The sequence below is a fragment of the Natator depressus genome, chromosome 1 (assembly GCF_965152275.1).
Source record: "Natator depressus isolate rNatDep1 chromosome 1, rNatDep2.hap1, whole genome shotgun sequence".
NCBI lineage: Eukaryota > Metazoa > Chordata > Testudines > Cheloniidae > Natator > Natator depressus.
In genome coordinates, this window is record NC_134234.1 from 339,478,114 (window position 1) to 339,503,656 (window position 25,543).

The window sequence follows — 25,543 nt, forward strand, 5'->3', positions numbered from 1 at the left end:
TGTTGTTAACAAATCTGTTTATTCTACCTGAAGCAGTGCGTTTGGTTTGAAGCGTAGCAGAGACACCCCTTGGGATAACAAGCCTGGTACATACCAATTCCTTTGTTAAACTGACGATTTATATAAGCTTGCAGTGTCCAGCGGGCATAACTGGACACTGCAAGACGGCGATTCCTAGGGTTGTGTCTGGGATCGGAGATAATGGCTAGTGTCATTCACTTGCAAGTAGCTGGGAGCAGCTTACCTGCCAGAGGCTGTGCGTGAACAACCCAGGAGTGGGGGTTCTCACAGCAAACCAGGGTAAGGCTGGCTCCCAGAGTCAAGGATGGAGTGACCTAGCAGATCACCCGTCCAGATAACACCAGAGGGGAACGTCACTGCTCCCAATGAACACTGAAGATCATAAAGGTTTGACGTGGAGGTTTTAGCCAAAAATCTGCCTGCCCGCCCCCACCAACTCTTCTCTATTATGCAGTGCACTGATGCCCTCTGGTTCTAAGCTTGGCTGCATTTCAGTGAGGGGCATAAGGATTCCTATTTCTGCCCACTGTCAGCAGCAGGATACAGGATTAGATAGACTGTTGGTCTGATCTACTATGGCAGTTCCTAAGTAAATAATTTCCTAAGCATTTTTGGATTCTAGTGAATAACTGATGCTAAGAAGCTACTCTGTGTGTTGAAATTTTCTTTCATTAGACATTTCTAAACACTTTATAAATAAACATTAAGCAAGCTTCTTTTATCTGCATAAGGAGAGGCCAGGCAGCAGATGAAGAATGGAGACTATACTCATGCAACATAATATATGAGCTTGCATGTGTTTTACAGATGACGACCATCATCCTCACCATTCTTCTGGTTGTCTGTGAAGGCAAAACTACCAGGATTCCTGTTGACACTGTGGTGAGGGAGGGGCTGAAGTCAGGAGTGGTGCCAAGTGCAGCAGCTGGATTTGTATTGACTGACATATCCGTGGCTCCCCAATGTGTCTAATGAGCCTGGATCCAACACATAATCTCAGGCAATACCTTGGAAGACTCTTGGAAGAGTTAGTCAGTGATGAGCAACCATGGTTCCACAACTGGGCAATTGGTACCCAGTCAATGGAACAACATTACATGTGTAAGCTGGAAGACGCTTTAATACAAATTCAGTTAGATGGAGAAGACTTCCAGGTAACAGAAAACCTTGTGTACTCCTTTGGCTCATCAGTCAATGATGCCTTCATCTTGATGTCCAGGGCATTCCCTACTTTCGACCTTATTCCTGCCCTCAAGTCAAATATTGAAGCTTCGAAGACAAACAGGGAAGCATCCAGAAGCAGCTCTTTAAGCAGCAGAGAGGCCTGGTGAACCTGGGATCAGCTCCTGATGAGGCAATAGTGCTAATTAATCTTCACCGCAACCTGGCAAGTAGCCCTTCCCATCGTGTCCCTGAAATTGCTCATATGCAAGCTCAGTCAGTAAATACATCTCCATTCAATAGCCAGGTTCACAGTTACTAACCAAGGTGCTAAGTGAGATTGACAGATGCCTTTGGGATTTATGCAAAATCCAGATATCAGCCCATCTAGTTCCCCAGGAGGTTCTCAAAGAAATCTGAAAGCATGTGTCACCAGAAGGGGTGGACTTTGACCCTCTTCAAAGTGAAGTCACATACAGCATGGGGAGTGCCTTCCCAATCCATGCTGATGTTGAGAAGATAGAAGTGGCATTTTTGCTAATTTTGCCTTATGCTGAATTGCATGACCTGTATCAGCTGAAATGAGTTCTCATTGTTGGTTACTGGCTGAAAGATACCTACATGCAATTTGAAACACCACCCATGCTTGCCTACCAAGAATCCAACATCAGTATAGGGTACCTAGAACAAATACGAGTTGATAAATCAAAGAGGATCACTGCTTATGCTTTATCAAGCTGTGCCTAACAGATGCTGATGAAGTGATATGTGGTTTGAAGTCAGGAAGTGACTGAGAAATGTAAACTGTCCATCACAAATTCCAAAGGAGTTGTCAAGACCAGAAAGACACTTGCTGATCCCCAGTGGTTGGTTAGCACCCAGGAGTCAAGTGTAACTCTTTTCTATCCTATGCAAGATATGCATGCTGAGATTCACCTAACATCCAGTGTTAACCAGATAGGTTTGCTACCAGATGCCTTGATCTTTGTAGGGAACTTAATTCTACAGCCCATTGATCCAAAATATCATTAGGATGATTTAGAGACTGTTGATACATTTAGAGGCCACAAATTCCTAGTTGACCAGAACATTGGTCACATGCTGGAAAACAAAGATTTTAGAATTGTCTACCTGGCAGTGAATGACCAACAGGTGCAAGTCTTTTACAATGGTTGGCCACTCAAGACACAGCAGCCTCCTTGTCCCCTCCTGTGCCCATTGTTATTATTAATGTTAGTATGAGTGGCTGCTGTATGGCTTTCTGGGATAATCCCACTCATGTTTGCATTGAAATGCCAGCTGGAGCAGCTGGAGCAGATATTTGAACAACTCTGGGAGGTTGGGAATGCACTCCTAGTTGTGCGAGACAACACTGTAAAAAACCTGGTAAACAACCAAATTATAACCTAATTTTGTGTGTTACTAGCTAATTACTACTGGAGTTCCAACTCCTGAAGGCCTTGTTCTCTTTTTCCTCAGCCCTTACAAGGCAGGGCTTCTACTGATTTCGCTGATTGTTTCGTGTGACTAAGGACCCTGTAAAATGAAGTAAGGGCTCCAACATCTGCCTCCTAAGTATCAGTCGATTTGCTAGAGTATGCACTTATTGCCTGTTAATTATGTATCAATTACTCAAGGAGTTATGCATCAGTTAATTTTATAGTTTGATAATGTTGCGATGAAAGCTCCCTATGTTAGAATGGCAACTATTCTAATGGCAAATGGCAAGTCTTGGTAGGTGGAAAGGGAATGTGTTGACAGCAAACCCATTTTCTGTTCAAAAAGAGGGAACAAGAAGGAAGAGTTGCCCCAGATGCATAAGAAAACACTTAAACATCTTTGTTAATATATGATCTAAAATTTCTTGAGAACACAAGTGACAGGAGCTGTTCAAGGCCAGCTGAAAACACCTATAGGAAGTTTAACTTTAATGAGCCCTTTCAAAATGTTACTTTCAAAAGCCAACTCCATGGTCAAGGCCATTCACCTCCCTGTTTTCATTCTTCTTCAATTAATTCCATTCCAGAGAAGTACCAAATAACTCTAGTAGGACCAGGCTTATGGGAATGCCACTGTTGTGACTAGTCTGTTCAAAGAGGAATGTGTAAATAGGGTCTGCAGAGACCCTGCAGACAACAGAGCTTGCAAGAAGGGGAGAGAAAGAAAAGATCTGTATTAGAAGTAAAAAACTAAAGACAGTAACACCTAGGCCTGAAGACCAAGAGGTCAGTGTTGGAAGTTCAAAACCAGTGAACTCTGTAGACATAAGTAACTGCTGACCTGATTTCCAGATGTGCTGAGCTACACCTCTGTTGGCAACAGTAGAAGTTGAGGATGGTCAACAAGGCCATGTGTCTTTAATTGATAGTAGGTTTTCTACTGTGCTAAATAAAGCTGCCAACTTAACTCTCTCTGTCAAGGGAAGAAAGCATTAACCCTATCAGACCTATTGCCAATTCCTGGACTTTAAAAAGGATTGTAAGGCACCTCCAGAGAAGAGAAGTTTTTTTCTCAATGATCCCTGAGAAGTCAGAGACCTGACTTTGCTGGCATGGGATAGCCAACAAGCAAGCCCGACCAGACCTGAAGAAAGCACCTAAGGATAAGTGAGTGAAGATCAGACACAAGTAATATGAGACCACACTGAGTACCTTCTGTTACCCACCAGCCAGGATCATCCAGATGATTAACTACAACAGACTTCCAAAACAATGCCCAAGAGAAACTAAATAGAACATTAGCCCCACACTGTTGCAACACAAAATGAGGAGCCACTGCTGAGTGAAAATAAAGAGTTAAAACGTTCAGTTCTAGATGATATTTGACGACCTGCCAGAATGCCTAGCCTGCAGATCTCTGTAGCGAACTTTGCAAGAATCACCCTGAATTAGAGGCAATCGCTGACATGTTAGGGTTCATATATTCCTTTATCTAGAATAGATTTCTATTTGGTTGCATCCAAGTATACACATATGTAATCCCAAAAGCAGATGTTACGGTTCATGCTGAAATGCTGATCTACTGTATATTCTGGTAATAATTTAAGACCCACTATATAATGCCTGAGTGATTGTTTTGCAAACAGAGTTTACAGAACTATTCATTCCCCTCCTTCCCATATTGAACTTTTGCTGTGATTCTTTCTTTTAATTTCCTTTCATTCACTTTTGTTTAATAAAAGTATAGTAGTTTACTAGACTCAGAGATCAAGTTTCTAATCCTGGAACACGAGGCACTTAGGTAGCAAAACCAAGCCCTCATTCAACCTCTAGTCAAAGTATGGGTCCACTTGGAATGAGATGACAGAAACCAGCCTTTCCCTACTAGTACTCAGACACAATGGGCCAGATCCTCAGCTGGTGTAAATCAGATTCACTTGGTTGACTTCAATGACACAGCAATTTATACCCAGTCTGGCCCAATGGGTCCCTGCTGCACAGGACAAGTTGAGACATTTACAGCTTGTCTATACACACAAGTTGCACCAAATTTAACTTAAAATTGGTTTAGTTAAACCTGAGCAACGTCTGTGTGTGGGTTCTCTTATATCTATTTAAAATGGGTTCTATTGGTTTAGCTTGCACCTGTACATTAACCAACACCAGCTAAACGGATATAAGCTAGGTTTAAATGGATAGAATAGAGGCCACACACAGAGCTGCTTTGTTTTAACTAAATCAGTATTAAAAAAAAAAACCCACACTGTCAATTAAAATGGGACAGCTCTTTGTGAGAGGTGAGCGGCACTGGGAAAGATAGGGTTAAGAGTCCACTGAACTGGAAGCAGAGAGAGAGTGAAGGAAAGACGGTCCGAGGCTTCAAGTAAAGGTCTGGGGGCCAAGAGAGACAGAGACTAGAAAACACAATTCTTTGGAGCTGGTTCGCCATTGCTGGCCACAGCGTACGGTGTCTCAGACTAGTACAATAAAAACCCAAGCCCCAGCATACCGTCATTTATGAGTCACTGTTTCTCGTAAGATTTACTTTTTATAAGCACTTCTTCAGTGCCCAAGCTCCATAAAAATATCTGCAGAAAAACATCTCCGAGATAAATGGGGTTTTTTTAGGTTATTTTACAAAAAAGCGTGATGTAGCACAAGTTGACCTCTGTAATACACAGCCTTTCCGAGCAAGCTAATAAAAGAGACGCAGCCTGCCTCCAAGAAGGGATTCTTTGCTGCGGATGGAGGAAGAAATTCAGAGCCTAATACCCACAGTAATGTGATAAGTGTACACATTGTACATGCATGTAGTGCTTGTGTATGCATTCATTTGTGTGATGTGTCTGTTTATGTGACCGCTGCAAATGTATTCATGTAGTTGTGGGTGTACATGCTGTATGCATGTGTGTGTTATATGCAGTGTACGTACTGTGTTATGTGTTATGTGTATATGAAAATATGCATGTCTGATGTGTTAGATATCACATACTGTATGTATAGGTAGTGTGCTATGTGTGTTATTTATTACAAGTACTGTGTAATGTGTGTGTGTATGTTTAAATGATCTTTGCATGTGTGTGTTTTATATATAGTGTATTATGTTGTGAGTATCTTATGTGTAGGGGTGCATATTCATACGCTTTATATAGTATGTGTTGTGTGGCATGTGTATTTTATGTATTGTGTGAGGCATGTCATATGCATAGCATATGGATTGTGTAATAATAACCAGGCAATGCATGGTACACATTTGTTAGTCTCTAAGTTGCCACAAGTACTCCCTTTCTTTTTGCGGATACAGACTAACACGGCTGCTACTCTGAAACATTTCATGAGTTGTGTGTGCTGTGTCTCATTTGTATAATGTAACGGGTTTGTGTGTGCTATGCATGTTCTATATAGTACTGTGTGTCCTGTGTATCATATGCATTGTGTAATGGGGCTGTGTGATATGCATGTTATTTATAGTTTGTTCCGGGTGTGCTGTGTTTTATTAGACATGTCATGTAACGCACGTGTGCACACAAGTGGGTGTAGAGAGATAGGGCCCTGTGAATGCTGTCTGGTAGAGATGTACTCTGGGTAAACACGGCTGTGTCATTGGCATAGACACAGGCCGACATTTCAACTGCCTCGAGGGAGAATAATTTATGTGGCTGCACAGCTCAGACAAAAGAAGATCCATCTCAGATCTAATCTCCAGGATATGGACAGCGAAAGCAGCAGGCTGGAAAACTCTGCAGGCATGAAATTCACTCAGCCTTCACACATCCGCTTCCTCCTTCTCAAAAGTTATTATGGGAAAGGGGAAACAAACAGGGAAAGGAGAAAGTTATTAATGTAAACAAGGAAAAACACACACACAAATAAGTGTACAGTGAAGCTGTAAGTATGGTCAGGGCAGCTGGAGGTTCCTTCATGGGGAGAGAGAATATTCCCCTTCCCCACATCCTCCATCCGCAGGGGATGGGTGGAGAGAGATTAAGGGACAGATCCTCAGCTGGTGTAAACTGACATAGCTCCATTGAACTCAATGTTCTCGTTGCTTCCCTAGTGGGAGGGAGTGTTGCCCAATGATCACAGCAGGCATCAAGGTGCTGGGGATTCTATCCCCAGCTCTCCTACTCACTCACAATGTGGCCTCAACCAAGTCACTTGTCTTCCTTGTGCCTCAGATTACTCCTGTATAAAATGGGGGTGATGATATTCACCTACGTCCCAGGGCTGAGGTGCGCACTAAAGAACCGCTGTTCATAACGTGCTTTGAGACCCTCAGAGCTAACAGGCATGGAGGGGTACAGCAGAATTAACACTGCACGGTATGTGCAGCACTATCAGACACAGCGTATCTCTCCATATTTGCATCCATGTCAGCTGAGAACTTCTTCCCATGCACCTCAATGGTTATGGGTGTCCATCTGGGGCATGGGACTATATTTCTATTACCCAATCACCTCCCATATGCGTACTGTGCCTCTGCTTGCTTCTGCTGATGCCATCAGCTGCCAGCTGCTACTGCTTCTGTGCTGTGCAGAACAGAAATCTTGCCCAGCCATCCATCCCACACTCATTACTGTGCTATCCGAGCCGGCGGCTACAGTTACTGGCAATCTGCCATGTGCTAGATGCCCAGGAACAGTAAATGAAGGTGCTTTTACAACATTTAGACAAACACTGCCTCTTCCTTACAGGGAAAGTCCACCTCCACTGAAACACTGCTGCACGCTTTCCCACTCCCACAAGAATGACTGGGCCACAGAGAGTTCCCCATACAGTTAATGAGAGAGAAAAGCTAAAGGAGGGGACTGGGAGAAGGAGACACAGAGTGAATACAGAGCTTGGAGGAGCATTGCACGCATTAAGGGGACAGAGTGATCACACCATGAGTGGGGCTAAACCAGGAGCACTAACAGAGCCAAACCCTGGGTGGTGTTTCATTTAGAGGAGCAGAGTATGTCCCCTGCCATCTGAGGGGTATTGATCGGGCCATTCAGAAACAGGAGCGATTCTTGTGGGGGCAGTTTAGAAATCCCATCTGCCAACCTGGCCACCACCACGTATCTGTCCAGCTCTCCTCCAGGGTGGGCGACCCAAAATGACACAGGGAAGGAGGCGATGGTTAGAGTGAGTTCAGGCTGCTCAGTGGGGTGTGAAATCCCTGATGTTATATAACACACACACACACTCACACACACACAATGCCTCTAAAACAGAGGGAAATAATTCCAGGCCAGCGCCTGCTTTGCAAATACGAAAAGAAGCATCCGTCCCGATCCGCGGCGCTGCTGCAAGAAGCTGACTCATCATGCAATCCAATTACTTCTTCCACAAGCCATTCACCACGTGGGCTGCCCCGTGACCACCCTCAGCCCTAGCCCCTATGGGCTGCTGGCTGCTTTCCCCAAGGGGGTCAGAGAGCTCACTCAGGCACAGCACGTGAGCTTAACGCAGCACTTCTGAACAGAAGCTGCCTAATGCTGAGCTCAGTACGGCCTGCTCGGAGCTGGCTGTGAGAATGGTGAGAAAGGTGCTCTCAGCTTCATCTTAAAGCCCTAAATAGGCAAGTTCTGACTATGTCTGAGTCCAGACCTCCTCCTTGAGCCTGTGTGTCCTCTGAGATGGTTGTGTCCTTCCTGTAGAGAAGAGACGGGGCTTGGCAGTCATGACTAGCCAGGCAGTTCTTTAGCTTTGAACACAGACAGCGTCCCTCTGGCCCAGCAGTTCCCAGACTGTGTTGCCTGCTGTCACGAGGACACAGGGTCTCCCCAAATCCTGGTCTGGACCAAAGAGTCAGGAGAGGTAATGCTGACGACACTGGAGACACCATGCAGTTCAGGGCTCCCACCATCACGCCTTACAGTCGCAGGCCCTGAGGTGTGGAATTCACTCACACCTGGGGGGCATAACTCAGTCTCATTCTTTGCAAAGCTCAAGGGCTCTTCTTTATGCCAGAGGTGCTTCTTACAATGGTCACTGCTAGCCAAATACTGATACCAACCTCCCTCCCAATCGCCCTCATCCCTTCTGGGTGTGGTACAGCCCCTTGTTTGCTTGACTTTTAAAGAGACGAGGTATTGACTACGCTTTCAGTTGGATGCTGATGATGGTGTTTTTACTGCACAGGGCCCTGAAGGCTTTGGCTAAAGAATGAGGAGTCATTTAAGAACACAGCTAGTCCCCCAATGCTGACTATACACATTACCACCTGGGATGGGGCTCACTGAACTGAAGGCTCCGTCTTCTGGGCTGATGTGGAAACAAGGTGAAAGAATTGGGATGAAATGGGAGAGGTATGCACAAAAGCCAAAACCTGGGTCCTACTCTCTCCAGACGAAGAAGTGCCAATATATACTGGATGCCTGGCTCCTCGTCCTCAACGAAACTCATGGCAACGAGAAAGTCCTAGCCCCATGCCTGGCGCAGCAATGGTCTCTCACTCAGACCATCTTTCCAAACCCGCCAGGAAACCATCCATTTGGAGATTCTGCAATGGCAGACATCCAAACCTACATGCATGCACACACACAGTTCCTGCTCCCATTCCTGAGCACCTCTGCAGAATGTCCTGTGACCACCCGGGGTATGTCTACACTGACATTAAAAACCCGTGGCTGGCCCATGCCAGCTGGCTCGGGATAAGGGGTTGTTTAATTGCAGTTTAGATGTTTAGGCTGGACTAGCACAGGACGTGGCACCGTCACCAGAGCTGGTGGAGGGGGCAAGCGAGGAATAGTGGGGGGCGCTGCAGGTCAGCATTAAGGTTCCTCAGGCAGTGCCTGCCCTTCGTGATGCCTGAATGTCGCGCTAAACTAACACACTCAGTACACAAAGAGTAAAGTGGAAAGTAGCATCAGGGAACGGAGCAAAAAACCAGGCTTTCAATTTCAGCCAGAAAGCCTGCCCTCCTCCTTTGTCAGAAATCAGTAGAATGTACAGATGATCCATCCATCCATAGATGTATATTTGGAAACTACTTAATAGAGTATTCGCCCCCAAATAAGTCTCTTTACTGTGCAAATAACCACCTGAGGATACCTAGCAGCCTTCAATAGCCTTACAAATATTAGGCGTATTTGCTTCCTTATCATTATGCAGCTCCTGGTGTCATGAAAATATTTAATAAAAAATCTTATTGAGGGCTTTCTTTGGGGGAATGTAGGTAATTTAAGAATAGGATCCATCAGCCTGAGGGAAGAGGAGTGAGGCCTGCTGTATCAAAAATGTGCAGATGGTTTGCAGGCACTTGTGGACGAAAGATAAAGAAGAATGATGGGGAGGCCGAGATACTAGAGGGAAAAGAGGCCAGGAGACCTGGGCTAGGGACAGAGACTGGAAAGTTAAATGCTGTGCGTTTCAACTGTATAGGAGTTCCAGCTACATTACCATACTGCAAAAAGAAAAGGAGTACTTGTGGCACCTTAGAGACTAACAAAGTTATTTGAGCATAAGCTTTCGTGAGCTACTGCTCACTTCATCAGAGGCATGCCGTGTAGCTCACGAAAGCTTATGCTCAAATAAATTTGTTAATCTCGAAGGTGCCACAAGTCCTCCTTTTCTTTTTGCAGATACAGACTAACACGGCTGCTACTCTGAAACCTGTCATTACCATACTGGGGGCTTTGTTCTTTTCCCTCTACTCTCTCTTGTGTCACCAGAACTCCCTATAGGGAAATGAAGGAAATCCTGGCAGGATGGTCTTGTGGTTAAGGCTCTGGGATCCAAGAGACCCACATTTACTTCTTGTCCCTTGATAAAGTTACTTCTCTGTTGGCGCCTCAGTTCCTTTATCTGGATAATGCTTCCCTACCTCACAGGGATGTTGTGAGAATAAATTCCACAGGGCTTGATTCTCATTTACACTAAGACCCTTACACCCAGGCTCTTAAAGTGAGAAAACCAATCGACTGAGGTTCTTATACCATGTCAATCAGTGCCGTAGCAGTGCACACACAGCACTAGGTAAGAGTCAGGTCTTATTTAAGATCATTCCAAAGAGTGGAGTGTTTGTACTCCTTCGCTGCCCACATCGACTCCCCTCCCACGGTCGTGATTGTGGACAAGAACCCCGTAGGACACTCCTGGCTCCCTGCAGCAGCGGAGCCCACGCCTGGGCTCACCCCAGCCTGGATGGTGTTTGAAGCGGCCCGCACCGCGTCACGCTATGAAAACAGACTTTCAAAACCACTTGTGCACCCCAGGAGGCAGCTCCTGCTCTCTCCCCTCAGCATTGTAAAAGGCTGGGAAAGTGGCTAGATACATTGCATAATGAAGTAGTAAATTACGGCTGCCCAGGTTTCCCTTTGTCACAAGAATTTAGCCAAACCAGAGGGGAATGAAAGCCTCAAAATTTCCCTCCTCGCCTCCCTCAGAATGTGCTCGAAGGGAAGGGGAATGACAATGCAGGTGGCTACAGCACCAGATGGAATCCAGAGGCAGTGGAGTCCAGGCGTACCCTCCAGGCGTACCCTCCGCTCCGTCCCTTTCAGACTTTCACAAGGAGGTGCGTTTAATTAGCCAGGGAGCATCCTTGTGTTGGCTGAGCAGATCAGCTCCGACCACTGCAGCACCAGAGCAGCCGGGATTTGGTTGTTTCTGGTTGGGATTTCATGCACCCTTGAACAACCACAAAATAATCAACCATGCCGCGATGCGGGTTTCTGCAAAAAAGCTTTGTCGTGCACACCTTGACTGCACCCTGCACACAGGCCCCATGGGGTGCTGCTGCCCAGACCCAGCGAGATGCACTCTAACCCAGTGGTTTTCAACCTGGGGTCCACAGATCCACCCCTCATGTCTGAGGGGTCCACAAAAGCTCGTTGTTATCATAGAACAGTGGTTTTCAACCTGGGGGTCCGCAGACTATGTCTAAGATTTCCAAAGGGGCCCACACCTCCATTCGAAATTTCCTAGGGGTTCATAAATGAAAAAAGGTTGAAAACCACTGCTCTAGACTGTGCATGCAGTGACTTAGGTTTGTTACACGGTGGACACTGGGTACTCCATGGGAATTTCTTTCAGACCCCTCTCCTCCCTCATGTTACACACACACACACACACACACACACACACACACACACACACATACAGAGTGTCCCAAGTTCCTGCGAGGTGCTTCAATTAAATCACTGAGATGCAGAGAGAGGAATACCTAACCATGAGTTTTACTATCAAATCTGCGCTGCTGCCTAAACTCCCAAAGTCCTATCACAGCACTGGGCAGAGTGAACAACTTGGATTGGATTTTCTGAGGGTCAGCCACTTGTGTGGATGTTGTGAAATCCTGGGCAGGAATCTGAAGGAGATACCTGAAAACACAAACTCTCACACAGACAAGGTCATCAACCAAGGAACACTAACTTACAGACAAAGCACTCCTGTGCACAGAGCAACACACACACACCCACAACGCCTCACACAAACACACCCACGCAATGAGTTTCTCGCCACGATTTTTCAGATAGCACTTGGCTGGGGCAAGAGAGGAGCAAGCCCAGGGAGGATTGACTCCTACCATTTGCAGTCCTCTCTGATCCCTGTTAATTGCATTGCAGGAGCACTTAGAAACCTCAGTCAAAGATCAGGGCTCTGCTGTGCTAGGTGCTGCACAAACACGTAATTAAACCTAACACAAGAGACAACCAATGGAGAGAGCCACAGTTAGGGAGGACACGGTAACCTTCAAAGAATCACTTTTAATGTAGCCAGTAGCACTTGCAGACCACCAAGAAACTGATTTTCAGAGGTTCTGAAGATCCCATTGACGGTCCCATTCCCTTCCGTTGGAATTTTGATTGGTCAGCGCTTCTGAATGTCCACAGATCAGAAAGGCACTTAATTTTCAAGAGGTGCTTAGTTAAATGCTTTCCTCAACTGGATCCCAATTGCCATGAGATTTGTAGGCATAAGGCCCCAGGTGAGCACTATGCGTGGTTTTGAAGGACCATATCTGTTTTCCCTTTATTTCCATGTTACCTCAGAAGTGAGGGGAGACAATAACCAACGCAAAGCCACTGAAATTACTGGCTTTTTAATTCTGTTCTGAGCAATTATACAAGACATATGTGCTAATTGTGAAAGCCTGTCTGCGTCAGAACTAATATTAATTTTAAATCTCCAACCTCTTCAAATTAATGTGAAATGTAAGTTTCCACATTCTTTGATTAAACATTCTGCTGTGTAATGACTACTTTATTATCCCCCACACACACACTCCAAATTACTGATTGTTGTCTTACATTACGGCCTCATTGGCACTTATTAAATTAACAAGACTGTGAAACACTTAATGAATCGAAACTCATCAAGTGTTTCCAAAGTTAATAACTAATCTAAAGATTTTTTTTAATATATCTGCTTGTGAAATTTATACATTCCCTACACAATCACCGGAGTTCAGATGGCCCTAATCTCATGAAAGATTTATTACTGCACAGCTCTGTGATTTATTCGTTTGCTGGAGCAACATGTAGCAAACTTCTTTTTTTTTTTATTTTCCCCAAGGCTTATTTCAAACTGTTAGAGCTACTGTGTGTGTGTGTCTGTGTGTGTCTGTGTGTGCGCACGCAGACTCTCACCAAACACAAAATCAGAGGCTATAATTTAGAAGTGGAAACTGGAAGATGCAAAGCACAGCTCAACCCAGAGAAAAGCGATTGTGCACCCACCGTGACAGATGCTGGATCAAGAACTTTCTACTCCGACATCCAAAATACAAAGGAGTGTGAGAAAGCGATTTCCTTAAGCTCTCCGGGACCAGACAAGCCTTCTCAACAGGAAAAGCAGCAGAGATAACCGTGTGATGTACAGAGGCCTTACCCCACATGAGGAATGGCAGGGCACAGGAGATCAAACCCCAAATACAGTGTGAAGACTTATCTTGGGCAGATTGTCACCTACCTCTGAAAGAGACCTGACAGGTCTGTCTCTGTTACATTTTGACAACACTTGCCATGCCGATGAGGTATTATGGATTGGGTGATCCTGTGTGACTCTGAGCCTGTAACACTGTATGTCTGAGGGCACGTGACAGTGTGTGGCTGTTGGCCTGTCTGTGTAAATGCCATGTGAAATGTGATGTGCCTACAGGGGCATGTGACTGTGGTTGGATTAGCCTGGTTGTGTGACTCTAGGGCGGCCACTGTGATGAGTGGATGAGTGGGTGTGCGTGGGCCTATGTGACCCTCTTGGTGATGAAGGAAGCGGTGTGGTTGTTTTGTAGACTGCCATTGTGTGAGCGTGAATGGGTGTGTCTGGGACACTCGGGGCAGTTGTCTCTGTGGGAGGGAGGCAACGTGAGCCTGCGTGATTGGCTGCCATTGCACTGCGTGAGAATGAGAGCATATCTGGGAGACAAGTGGGTGCGAGTCACCGGCTGTGTGCGCATAATAGCTGCCAGAGCCTATGGGTGACTGCACTCAAGTGCGACTGCCTCTGTTTCCAGGAGGGAGGAACAGGATCCGAATTAGCTCATTCCCCATCTCTCCTAATACGCTACAGCCTCAGTAGGGGAAGCACAGAATGTGAGAGACTGAACTGTGGCATCGTCAAGGCCTTATAGCAACCACTGGGTCCTCTGACAGACACTCTTGCCCCAGGCTCCCTCCAGGGTGGCAGGCTGAAAAACAGAGCAAGCAGGAGTGGGGACAAGAAACCCAACTGCTTTAACATGATGTTATATATCAGAGGGATAAATACCAGGAAGGGAGAGGAATTATTTAAACTCAGTACCAATGTGGACACAAGAACAAATGGATATAAACTGGCCATCAGGAAGTTTAGACTTGAAATTAGATGAAGGTTTCTACCCATCAGAGGAGTGAAGTTCTGGAACAGCCTTCCAAGGGGAGCAGTGGAGGCAAAAGACCTATCTGGCTTCAAGACTAAGCTTGATAAGTTTATGGAGGGGATGGTATGATGGGATAGCCTAATTTTGGCAATTAATTGATCTTTGACTATTAGTGGTAAATATGCCCAATGGCCTGTGATGGGATGTTAGATGGGGTGGGATCTGAGTTACTACAGGGAATTCTTTCCTGGGTGTCTGGCTGGTGAGTCTTGCCCACATGCTCAGGGTTCAGCTGATCACCATATTTGGGGAAGGAAGGAATTTGGGTCGGGAAGGAATTTTCCTCCAGGGCAGATTGGAAGAGGCCCTGGGGGGTTTTCGCCTTCCTCTGCAGCGTGGGGCACGGGTCACTTGCTGGAGGATTCTCTGCACCTTGAAGTCTTTAAACCAAAAGTTGAGGACTTCAACAGCTCAGACATAGGTCAGGGGTCTGTTACAGGAGTGGGTGGGTGAGATTCTGTGGCCTGCATTGTGCAGGAGGTCAGAGTAGATGATCATAATAGTCCCTTCTGACCTTAATATCTATGAGTCTATGAGTGTTTGATACGTTTCTGAAAGGGATTATAGAGAGCTGCCCTGTGATAGGAGGGTCTGGACTCTGAGCCAGGAGATCCTGTCCAGTCCTCTGCTCTTATGTTTTAGTATTAAGAGTAGAGCTGGGCAGAAGTTTTCGACTAAAGGCGGGGGCCGGGAGGGAGGGACGGGGGGGAATGCAGATTCCTGTCAACCCAACATTTTGTTTTGGATAAAAACCCAAACTTTCCAATATTTTCACACCTGCACATTTTCAATTCGAACGGACTGTGTTTTGAAATTTCCTTTAATTTTATGTAAACATTAGAACGTGTCATAACCCTGCTAACAATCAAAGCTAAATGCTTAGTTTGACCCAACATGATTTCTCCCCCCCCCCCCCCCCGCTTTTTTTTTTTTTTTTTTTTTGATGTTTTGAGTCACTGACCATTTTGGAAAGATTTTCTTTTCAGGTTGACAAAAAAACAAAGAGTTTCCTTTGATTTTTTTGGAACTGCCAGTGAATTTAAAAAATGGTGAATAACCCTGCCTCTGTGAAGAAGATGGAGTTGGAAGATCTTTAGTGAGCTCAATGTCTCAGATTAGGAAGTCACCTGGTGTAACAGAATTACTGGAAAAGTCTTGGCAGCTTGGATCCAGTGGGCACCAACGCTGTCTCAGATGGCGCTGAAGAGCATTTTCGAGAGGTGGGAACCAGTCTAAGACTCTTGTAGGAGGAGAAGAGGGAACACGCTGATGGGCGTCAAAGGAAAGGGAGGGACCCTGCGGGGGGGGGGGCAGGTAGAGGAGGTTAAGAAGGCCGGTTGGATGACTGCATCAGGTGCTCTGTAAAAGGTCTCAACTCAAACCATCACAGCAGAATCAGGTGCCCTAGCTGCCCAGATGAAGCCTTGTACAACTTGGACAGGATTTACCTCTCACCCCTTGTTTATATAAATTACACCTCTCTGCCAGAAGCATGACACATGTCCCCTAGGAAGCTACCCCAGCCCCCGCAATACCCCATCTATGTTCCCGACTAGCTTGGGGCTGTTGGATTTGCGATCATCCACTCCAACACCCCATCAATCTCCAGCTCGCCTTTTATAAAGGCAGTAAGAGATGTCCCTTCAGTAAGACATCGCCGTAAAACACAGGCCTGCTGTATAGCCTCTGCAAGAGAGAGCTCACATATGTAACTACGAGGACTCCTGACGAGAGAGCAGGGATCAGGGGGATGGAAGGAGCATGAAATATGACCCAGCCTTGCAGAGCTGGATGGCAAAACCCATCAGGCGTACGCAAGTGAAAAATTCTCGCACAATTTATGTTCCTACAGCCAAGACCCAGAAGTGGCCTTTTAACTGAATTTTCGACCAGTTCTACACAATGCATTGAGGAGAGAGAGGCACAGAAGGGCCTTGGCTCAGGCCTGGGGCGATCACGAAAGAAAATGCAATTACATCTGGCTGCTGAACTCCTCCTCGCTGCCTTCCCCTGACTGGGTTTGTGCTCTTGTCTGGGAGAAGTCAAGTCATGTGCAAAAGAAAGAGATCAGAACAAATGGCACTGCTGTTATCTTTACACAGCCCCCTCCCGAGCAAATAAACACAGGATCCTAAGAACAGATTAGACATGGTGAGCGGATGGCAAACGGGACTCAAGTCCAGACCCCAGGGGCCATGCTGTGGGTTGACTCCTGCTGAGTATTGTGCAGCTTGATTGCAAATGATGCAGGTGTGGGGCTCCCAGCATGTCCCCTGGGAGTGTTCCTCAGTCAGGAAGGGTTTTCCTAATGTCTAATGTTTTCATATCCTGGCTCCTCATTTTCCCCCATACACCTAGTCTGATATTTAGATTCTGAGCAAGAGTCACTGTGTCCCCAGACTCCTTCATGCCCAGGGGAAATGCTTTCACTGCTGCACTTCCTTACAGCTTCCACCACAGGGAGCAGCTTTAGCATGAGGCCAGGACTTCATCAGAGCCCCAGTTGGTGGTAGGCTGACCAGATAGCAAGTGTGAAAAATCAGGATGGGTGTGTGTGTGTGTGTGTGTGTGTGTGTCTGTAAGTTTGCACCGTCTTGTGCTAAGGATGTGCGCCAGGGTCTGAGTTGAGTTCTGCCACAAAAGACTCAGGAGTGAATAAGTCCCCCAGCCTGGGATCCCCACTTCTAGCACATCAAAGCAGGTCATTGCACTCTCAAATCCCACCTCCTGCCTCCGGCAGTGGCTGACATGGCAGAGGAAAGCATGGCAGAGGGAATTCACCTAGCCAGACTGGAAATAGCACCACAGGTAATTACCTTCCTCCCCAAAACACAAGATCTGCCTAACCTAGTCACTGGGAGGACATACAGGGGTGGGAGCCAGGGACTCCTGAGTTCTAATCCAGCTGTGGCCCTCACTCCCCTCTTGGGCAAGTCCCTGCAACCTCCCTGCCTCAGTTTCTCCCTGTACAAAGGGAACAATGAGATTCCCCCAACTTGTAGAGGAGCTGTGAGGGTCAATCAATTCTTGTTTGTGAAGAGTTACATATCATTTTATCTGGCACTGCTGCAAATATTATCCTGGGGCATTATATTGTTGTCTATAATCAACATCTAAGCAAAGACAGGAACGCACAAGAATTAAACCTGATTATTATTAATTATTTGTATTACAGTTGCAACCCAAACAGGGGCCCCATTGTGCTAGGCGCTGTACATACACATAGCGAAAGACCATCCTATCTAGAAGAATTTACAATCTCAAAAGACAAGATAGACACCCAGGGGGAGAAAGGAAGTTATATCTTTTCTAATTTTACAGATGGGGAATTAAGGCATAGAAAGATTAACTTATTTGCCTGGGGTGCCACAGGAAGTCTATGGAAGAGTTGGGAATGAACCTAGACCTCCTGAGTCCTGCTCCAGTGCCTGACCCATAACGCCAATCTCCCTCGAGCTTGAGGTTGCTCTATTGTAATTAGAATGATAAGGAGGACGTCTAGATGACCATGCTCCTGCAATCTGTACTCACAGGAGTCCTTCTTACTCCAATGAGGATGCAAATACTACTCACATGAGTCCGCACAGCAGGGCTGGGGCCTGGCCCAGCATCCAGAGAAAGAGGAAGCAAAGTTTGTGTTTAGAGGATAGATTTTCCCCCTCAAATGAGGGACTCAGACCTCCTGGGAAAGAGTTGCACCAACTTCAAACTGCAGACCGAGCAGAGCCCTTCAAAAGCAGACTGCCATACTGGCAGTGGCAGCTAGTTCATAAATTATCCCCGAAGCCTGCTGCATTTTTAATCAGCCCCTTCCCTGATTACTCCCGGTACAGGGCTCCAGGACCAGCGCTGAGTATTTATCTTGCTTTAATTAGATTAGAAAAGCCGGGGTATTCAATAAACTGACTAATCAAGGGAGGGGATCAATATGGCACGTGGCAGGGCCCTACAAGCAATGAATTAGCCCTGAAAGGAGCCAAGATTAACCTTGTGACTTCATCTGCTCCCACCACCAAAGGAGGGAGGGACAGGATAAGCGTGTTCATGCAGCTCATGCAAGTCACAGGGTGAGGCTGAGAAGTTAAACCACAGCCCCAGTCAACTTGTAGCCAGTGAAGATCCCATTACACTTTTCATAAAGTTTGGGGCTTTACCTGTGGGTAGTTACGTTCTGCCTCCCTAAGCTCCCCCTGAAGTTTCAACTGAACATGGTGTCCTTCAGTTGGAGGAGTCCCTATTCTAAACAGTTGAGCAGCATTCTCGTGTACTGTTAACAGCTGCTGAGCTCCACCCCAGAGGTGACTGCATTTCAGTGACAGGTGATTCGATCCCTGTGTATCTGGCATGCAATCGGTTTGCAAACTTTGCTGCACTCTTGAGGATCATTTAGGCTGAAAGGTGCTATGGAAATGTAAACAGTATGTTTGGTTGGGTGTCATTAATCTCTAAACCCTGAACCATCATTTCTGTTTCACTCACTTGGTGAGGCAAATTTCAGGGAAGAGCTGGGGTCTCTGCTGCTTTACTGTTTTGCTAAAGGCCCATCACACTAGTATTTCATGCTGGATGGACTACCAGCTACAGAAAAATGACCAGAACAAACAGCCAAACACTGGGAGACGATGGCCCAAATTCTGCTATACACAACTCAAGCCAATGCCAACTTATTCCAGCGCTGAATTTGGCCCGATGATCTGTGTCGGCCATTGATTATGGGGGAGCGCTTTAGCCTGGGGGACCGAGGCACAAGGAGAAAGGGGACCCTGAATTCAGTGCTTCACATAGTAGGTTTAGAACCCAGGACGAGGGTTACCCATAGGTGGCGGGTATAATAAGCCAGGAGAGGCTAAGCCTCCCATGCTGCAGCCATCGCTGACCCACTGCCGAACGCATGGGACATAGTGATCCCACCTGTGCTCTGCCTCTTCCCCTTCCTAATCCACCCCTTCCCCGAGGCCCCCACAACCCACCACAGCTGCTGCCTGGTGAGTCCCTCGTTCCCCCTCCTCTACTCCACCCCTGCTCTCCAGAGTCCCCCCACCTGCCGGGTCCCTCCTCTCCTCCACCCCCGCCGCATGAGACACGCCCCCCCCCCCCCCGCTGTGTCCTTCCTCACCCCTCTCTCCCCGGCAGCCGGAGGGGGCTCAGCTCCAGCTGGTGGCCTGGAGCTCAGGGCTTGGGCCGCCCAGGCCGGCCCAGGCCAGTGGTGGGGCCAGCAGCTCGGGGGGGTGGGGGGTTCAGGGGGGGCTTGGGCCAGGGCCTGGACCGGCGCTAAGGCCAGCAGGCAGCCCAAGGGTTGGGGTAGTTCAACCAGGGCTCCTCCGGCCATGGGGGAGGTGGGCCTTGGGGCTCTGGTGGGCATGTGGGGATGGAAGGGGAGGAGCCTCGGGCAGAAGGGGCGGGACCAGGGGTGCTAGCCTTCCCAAAGGGAAGTTTCCGCTGCCGCCCATGGGGATACATCTCTGATGATGCCCAGCGGCCAGCTCAGACACAGACTGTGGAATGCGGTCTAGCCGTACCCATCGTCTGAGCAGGGTACTCAGGGTGTCTGCTCCTAATTCGTGTGCAGGGATGAGCCCCTGAGTCATGCATACAACTTCCTGTGATGTGCTCCTCCGGGAGTCTTTCCTCCTCCCTTGTAGCCTTAATGAACCACTTCATTGTTAGGAAGCACAGAGCAGGCCCCATTTTGATTCTAAACACATAACTCCCCTTCCCCCATTGTGCAGCTGGGCAATCAAACAATATTAGGCTGGACCATGGGGAGGGGGAAATTTCTTCCTGATCCTGAGTGGTGATCAGCTAATGCTCTGAAATATGACGATTGAGAGCCCTGCTCATTTCTGCCCTAGATAAAGTCACTGCGTGTTACTGATTTAATAGATTTAAGGACCGTTGTGATCAGTCTAGTCTGATCTGCTACCCAACACAGGCCAGATAATTTTGCCCAGTGAGTCCTGCATCAAGCCTGTATCTTGCGGTTGAGCTAGAACATATCTTTTAGAAAGACATCCAATTTAAAGACTGCAAGTGATGGGGAATCAACCACATTCCTGGGTAAGATGGTGCAGTGGCTAGTTACTCTCACCAGCATCTCAGTAAAAATGTGATGTAACTTGGTTAAAGTTCCAGCTGTTGAGGCTCTTTGTAAACTGATTCACTTTCCCCGTTTGGGGCATTTGTCTCTCATGTGGACATGCTCTGGCTACCTCCATTGATGCCAACACTCCTACAGCTCATGGCCAAACCCCTGGTAGTGAACCCATCCAAACCAGTCACGCAAGGGGAGGAGGACTTCCAGCCACATGCACTCAGGCCAGGCACTAGTTACAAGGAACCACCCCTCTTCTCCCAGCCGCCCATATCATCCTTTCTCAAGTATCGGGCTAATCCTGGGAGCTGTGGTGTAACTCCTATAGGGTGCTGGGTACCTCTGCTCAGACAGCTCTCAATCACAATTGCAGGGGCTCAGCTAGATCGGGCCCTAAGCTAGTTTATTTTGTCTTCCCCTATTCACCCTGAAGCAGTTAGAGCCTGCTCTGAGTTGTACTGATCTCCCCCCAACTCCCATTTTGTTCTGGTGAGCCAGGCTCAGCTCAGTGCAGATGAGCCTCTCACAGTGTGAACAGCTGTTGCTGGCAAAAGGAGGGACAACAGCAGACAAAGCTCCTGCTTGGGAACTAAATCTTCCCAGTTAAAGTTCTTGAGGATCTACATTAAGTTTATTGAGCTTGCAGGAGGTCTCAACTACAGCTCAGCGTTTTGTGCTCAGCTGTTCATATCGATGCTGCAAAACATTTAACAATTTAACAACCTCTTGCGGGGGGAGAGGATTGAAATTAGAAGGGTGTTTATTCCAGGCGTTACCATTAAACAGCAAATGCTCCAAATTACTGCGTTTCTGTGAAGCGCAGCAAGAGTCAGAAAAGCAACTGTAACAATGGGGCTCCAGAGCTATTTGTCTGTAGAGATCGGAAGATGATGTTATACCCCAAGTTGTTCAACTCCAAGGGTTGGGGCTGGCCCATCAGAGTGATCAGGGTCTGCCGTGAAGCTCAGATCCAGATCCAACCCCGGCAAAGTCTGAGTGTGTTTGGGTCTCAAGTGGCCCCTACCGAGTGTCTCAGTGGCTGCCAGATCAAGTTGTTTTACAAGAGGGTTTATTTTCATACCTCCAGCACTGCAAGCTGCCCCAGGGATCTGAAAACCCAGCTAGGCTCTTGCATTGGCAGGAAAGATTCACCATAAGAACTTAGTTGATGGGACTCATCAACTAGCAGACTCACTCTCCCACAGCTCTCCGGGCTTTGCACGGCTAAGGAGGGTCAGGATAGATACATGCACACTCTTCCATTGGCTTCAGTGGGAATTGCTCACCTGTACAGAGGCAAAGGGTGGCTCTCTGCTGGTAAAATTAGCAGATGTGACTTGAAGACTCCTAGTGATCTGATATTAGGATGTGGAGAAAAAAGATGCCCTTGTTAGAGTCACTGTCTACTCCAGTGCTATGCTTTCCAGCTCTTCCAATGAGATTTAGGATTAGTGGGATTATATTAGTACCTAGAAGCGGTCACTGAGATCCAGACCCCAACTGCGCTTTACAATACCCATAGTGAGAGTAGGTCCCCTCAAAACAGACAATGTGTGGGAGGGAAACAGAGGTGAAGGGGCTTTCCAAGATCAGTAACAGAGCTGGAAATGGCACCCCGGGCCCTGTCAATGGGAATGCACCACTGCTTTGCTCAAGTTAGCCAATGGGACTTGAAGACACCCAGTAGTTGCTGCCAATGGGCCGCTGACTAAGAAGGTGCATCTTCTAGAGTCACTTAATCGACTAGCACCGTGCTTTCCAACTCGCTCCATTGCTACTTCGTCTTTCCTCTGCAGAAGTGGCAAGCACCTGATTTATCTTTATGAGCCTCTTCTGTTGCCACCATTGTTAAATTTTGTTGAGTCGAGAGACACCACTGTGTGTTTTAATAACGCGAGCGGGAGCGAGGAGGAGCAGAGCTGAGGTAACAGGCAGTCTGGCAGAGGTCAGAGAAAGCAGCCTCTCTGCGTTAAGGGAAATATGGACCCAGATCTACTTCTATCTAGGAATCGCATGGAATGTGCCTAAGCAACTGGCAAAAATAATAGAGAGCAACAGCATGTTGGAGCCCCGCTCATTCTCCAGCTTTTGTCTTTTATAAGAGGAGTCTTGTCTCCCTAGGGCCTGATCCTGAAAGGTGCCCTATCCTGAGCTCCTCACTCGGGATTTACTCAGTCCTTACTCAGGCAAACTCCCACTGAAATCAGTGAGTCAAGAACACAGAGCGTGGCTCTGCCTGCATGCTAATTTACATTCATGTGCATGAACTTGGGGATTGGTTTTCTTTAAATACAGACAACAGAACAAGCATAGTAGCAAAGTAAACATTTATATTCCTCATAATGTAGGTATTATGGTAGCATGAAGAGTTCCCATTTGAGATCAGGGCATCATTGTGCTGGGAGCTTCACAGTCACAGAGTGAGAGACAGCCCGTGCCCCCAAAGAATTGCAGTCTAAACAGACAAAGAGCATTAAAAGGGAAACTGAGGCACAGAGCCATGAAGTGATTTTCCCCACATCATACAACACAATGGCAGAGCCAGCTATAGACCCTATAGAGGTCAATGGGATCACTCATGTGAGCAAGTCCCCAGCATCAGGCCAAGCACTGTACAGTAATAGACATCTTGGTCCCAATCTCAAACCAAGATCTATTGACACAGTGCAGCCAAGAGGATATGAGCACCATCATTGCCAGGAGGCATTGGAGATGGATTGGCCATGTGCTTCAGATGGAAACTGATTCCATCACCAGAGCAGCAATAAGATAGACACCTGAAGGCAAGCGAAAACGAGGCTGCCCGAAAACAACATGGCGAAGAGCTGTGGAAGAGCAGCTGAAAAACCTGGGGCACAGCTGGGGAACCATTGAAAGACTTGCCAGAAACAGACAGGAGTGGAGGAGCTTTGTCGCTGCCCTACACGCCAAAGGCATAATTGGAACATGATGATGATATATACAATAAACGAGACTATCTATAGACAACTATCTATAATTGTGTGGTTACTCTGTGCGTGTGAATGTACAAATACATACTCAGAGCAAAGACACCTTCTCGGCAAACAACCGCCACACATGCACGGAACCCTAGGAATTTACCACTAATCTCCAAAGTGAACACGTTCACGCCCCCGGGTGTGTACCCGGCTGGCTAGCCCAAGTTGCCACAGCCACACTGCTCTTTTCAGTAAACTGGCTCGAGCAGAGCTAGCGCATGTCTGTCTACCAGTGCTGGGCGAGCTGATGTGTAGACATAGCCCTAGGAGCACAAGTAATGAACAGGAGCTGTCCAGGAGGCCAGTGCTGAAGGTGACTACCAAGACAACCTCATCCTATGCTGCGCTGCCGGTACAATAAGTAATAACATGACTGCAATCAAATATTTATGATGGAATGTTTTCCCCCCTGCTGCACAAAAACCAAAAACTCCGAACTAATGACTAGTTCAGTGCACATACAATGAGAGAGAGGAGAGAGATATAAGAGGCAAAGCTGAGATTTCATTTTTACAGAGCAGGCTCAAAGTTTATTTGCACCACTGCAATGTGCTAAATGCTGTAAATATCAAAGCAGCATTAAAGAAATCTGGCATTTTCACACTCACGCTACAAGGACAGATTTAAGTTTTCAAACTGTAGGTGGATGTTAGTGTCCTACACACAGAGAGCACCGGGCTAGAGCCATGTGCGGCACGAAAGATGCTCATACTTCTGATTAAGAGCTCTGCTAATGGACCTCCCCCAGAGCTGGGGCACTATTCCTCCTAGTCCGGGGTGGGCAAACTTTTTTTTTTGCTAACTGTTAATGGAGATTCTCCTTTACCTCAAATAGCAAGGACCTGTGCTTTTGCATTCCTATCCCTGTTATCATGGAAATGTTCTCAGCAGCCACGGTGTGCAGCACAGTGAAAACCAGGAAGTCTTTGGATAGGTTACAATATTACACCAGGAGCTCTCTACTACAACTGCAATGCAGACATGTCTGGGGCAGAACCCTGCAATTGCCCCCACAATGTTGTCCAGAAGTTTACAGGAGGAAGTGAAGAATCCTGAACGCAATGGAAACTTCAGGAGGAATGTCATGATCTGAACTGGAATCTGGCCATTCTGCAGGGTCATGAATGTAAAAACTATGGGTTTTAGCTTAGCAGTCTCAGCCTGTCTAGCTAGGCCTTTCCCATGTGCCATCGCAGCAAACCCGTTCTCAGGAACGGCCTAGCAGTTCTCCATGAGGGAGCCAGGTGCTTTGTGGATCACTTAATCTTTCAGGTACTCCAGAGTACTTCCTCACCTCTTGCTCCAGCAGAGCCACTGGCCCTTCACCTGCCAGGAATTAATGTGCCTCATTTGGAGACAATGAGCTAAAGGCTGAGATACTGAGGACTAATCTCTCTGCTCTTAGTGCACTTGGCCAGGTTTCAGCAGCTCAGTATCCCATGGATTAGCAATAGCCACCCTGCCAATGCTCTGACTCTCAGCCCTGGCAACCACCGTTTGGAAACTGGCACAGACCGACACACAAAAGAATATCAATCCCAGCCTGTGATGCTCCCGCACTCCCAACGCAAGGAGCAGACGGGAACATTTCTGGGCTGCCTGCAGTGGGATCGGCTCATTGAAGATGTGGTGCACTCAGACCCCAGCCAGCCAATCAGCAGCACTAGTGAGCTCTGAAGGGAGCTGAGGCCACCCCCTTCAACCAGAGGGGTGGGCTGCCCACGTGCGGAATCTTTAGGCCTGTAGGGGCAAAAGGAAGAGGATCCCAGAGGAGATGCCACCTAAAGCCTTGTCTGTGTACTGCGTTAACCACATGATCTTTAACAAAACCCAGGTTAGCTAATCAGACTTCATTTATGAACACCCCCACCCCCTAAGCCCCGGCTTGAACTTTCAACCCTCCCAGGAGGGGAACTCTCTACAGAGCTTCAAACCCAGAGCCTGGCACAGCCTTGCCACCAAAGCCAGCCAGGCTTGGGGATCA

The 25,543-nt window shown here is 47.2% G+C and overlaps 1 protein-coding gene across 1 annotated transcript in view; it reads right to left on the reverse strand.

Annotated features, from left to right (window-relative positions):
- Nucleotides 1-25,543, reverse strand: part of PLXNA4 (plexin A4) — a 612,910-nt gene that overhangs the window by 258,673 nt on the left and 328,694 nt on the right. The gene's annotated exons all lie outside the window — the stretch shown is intronic.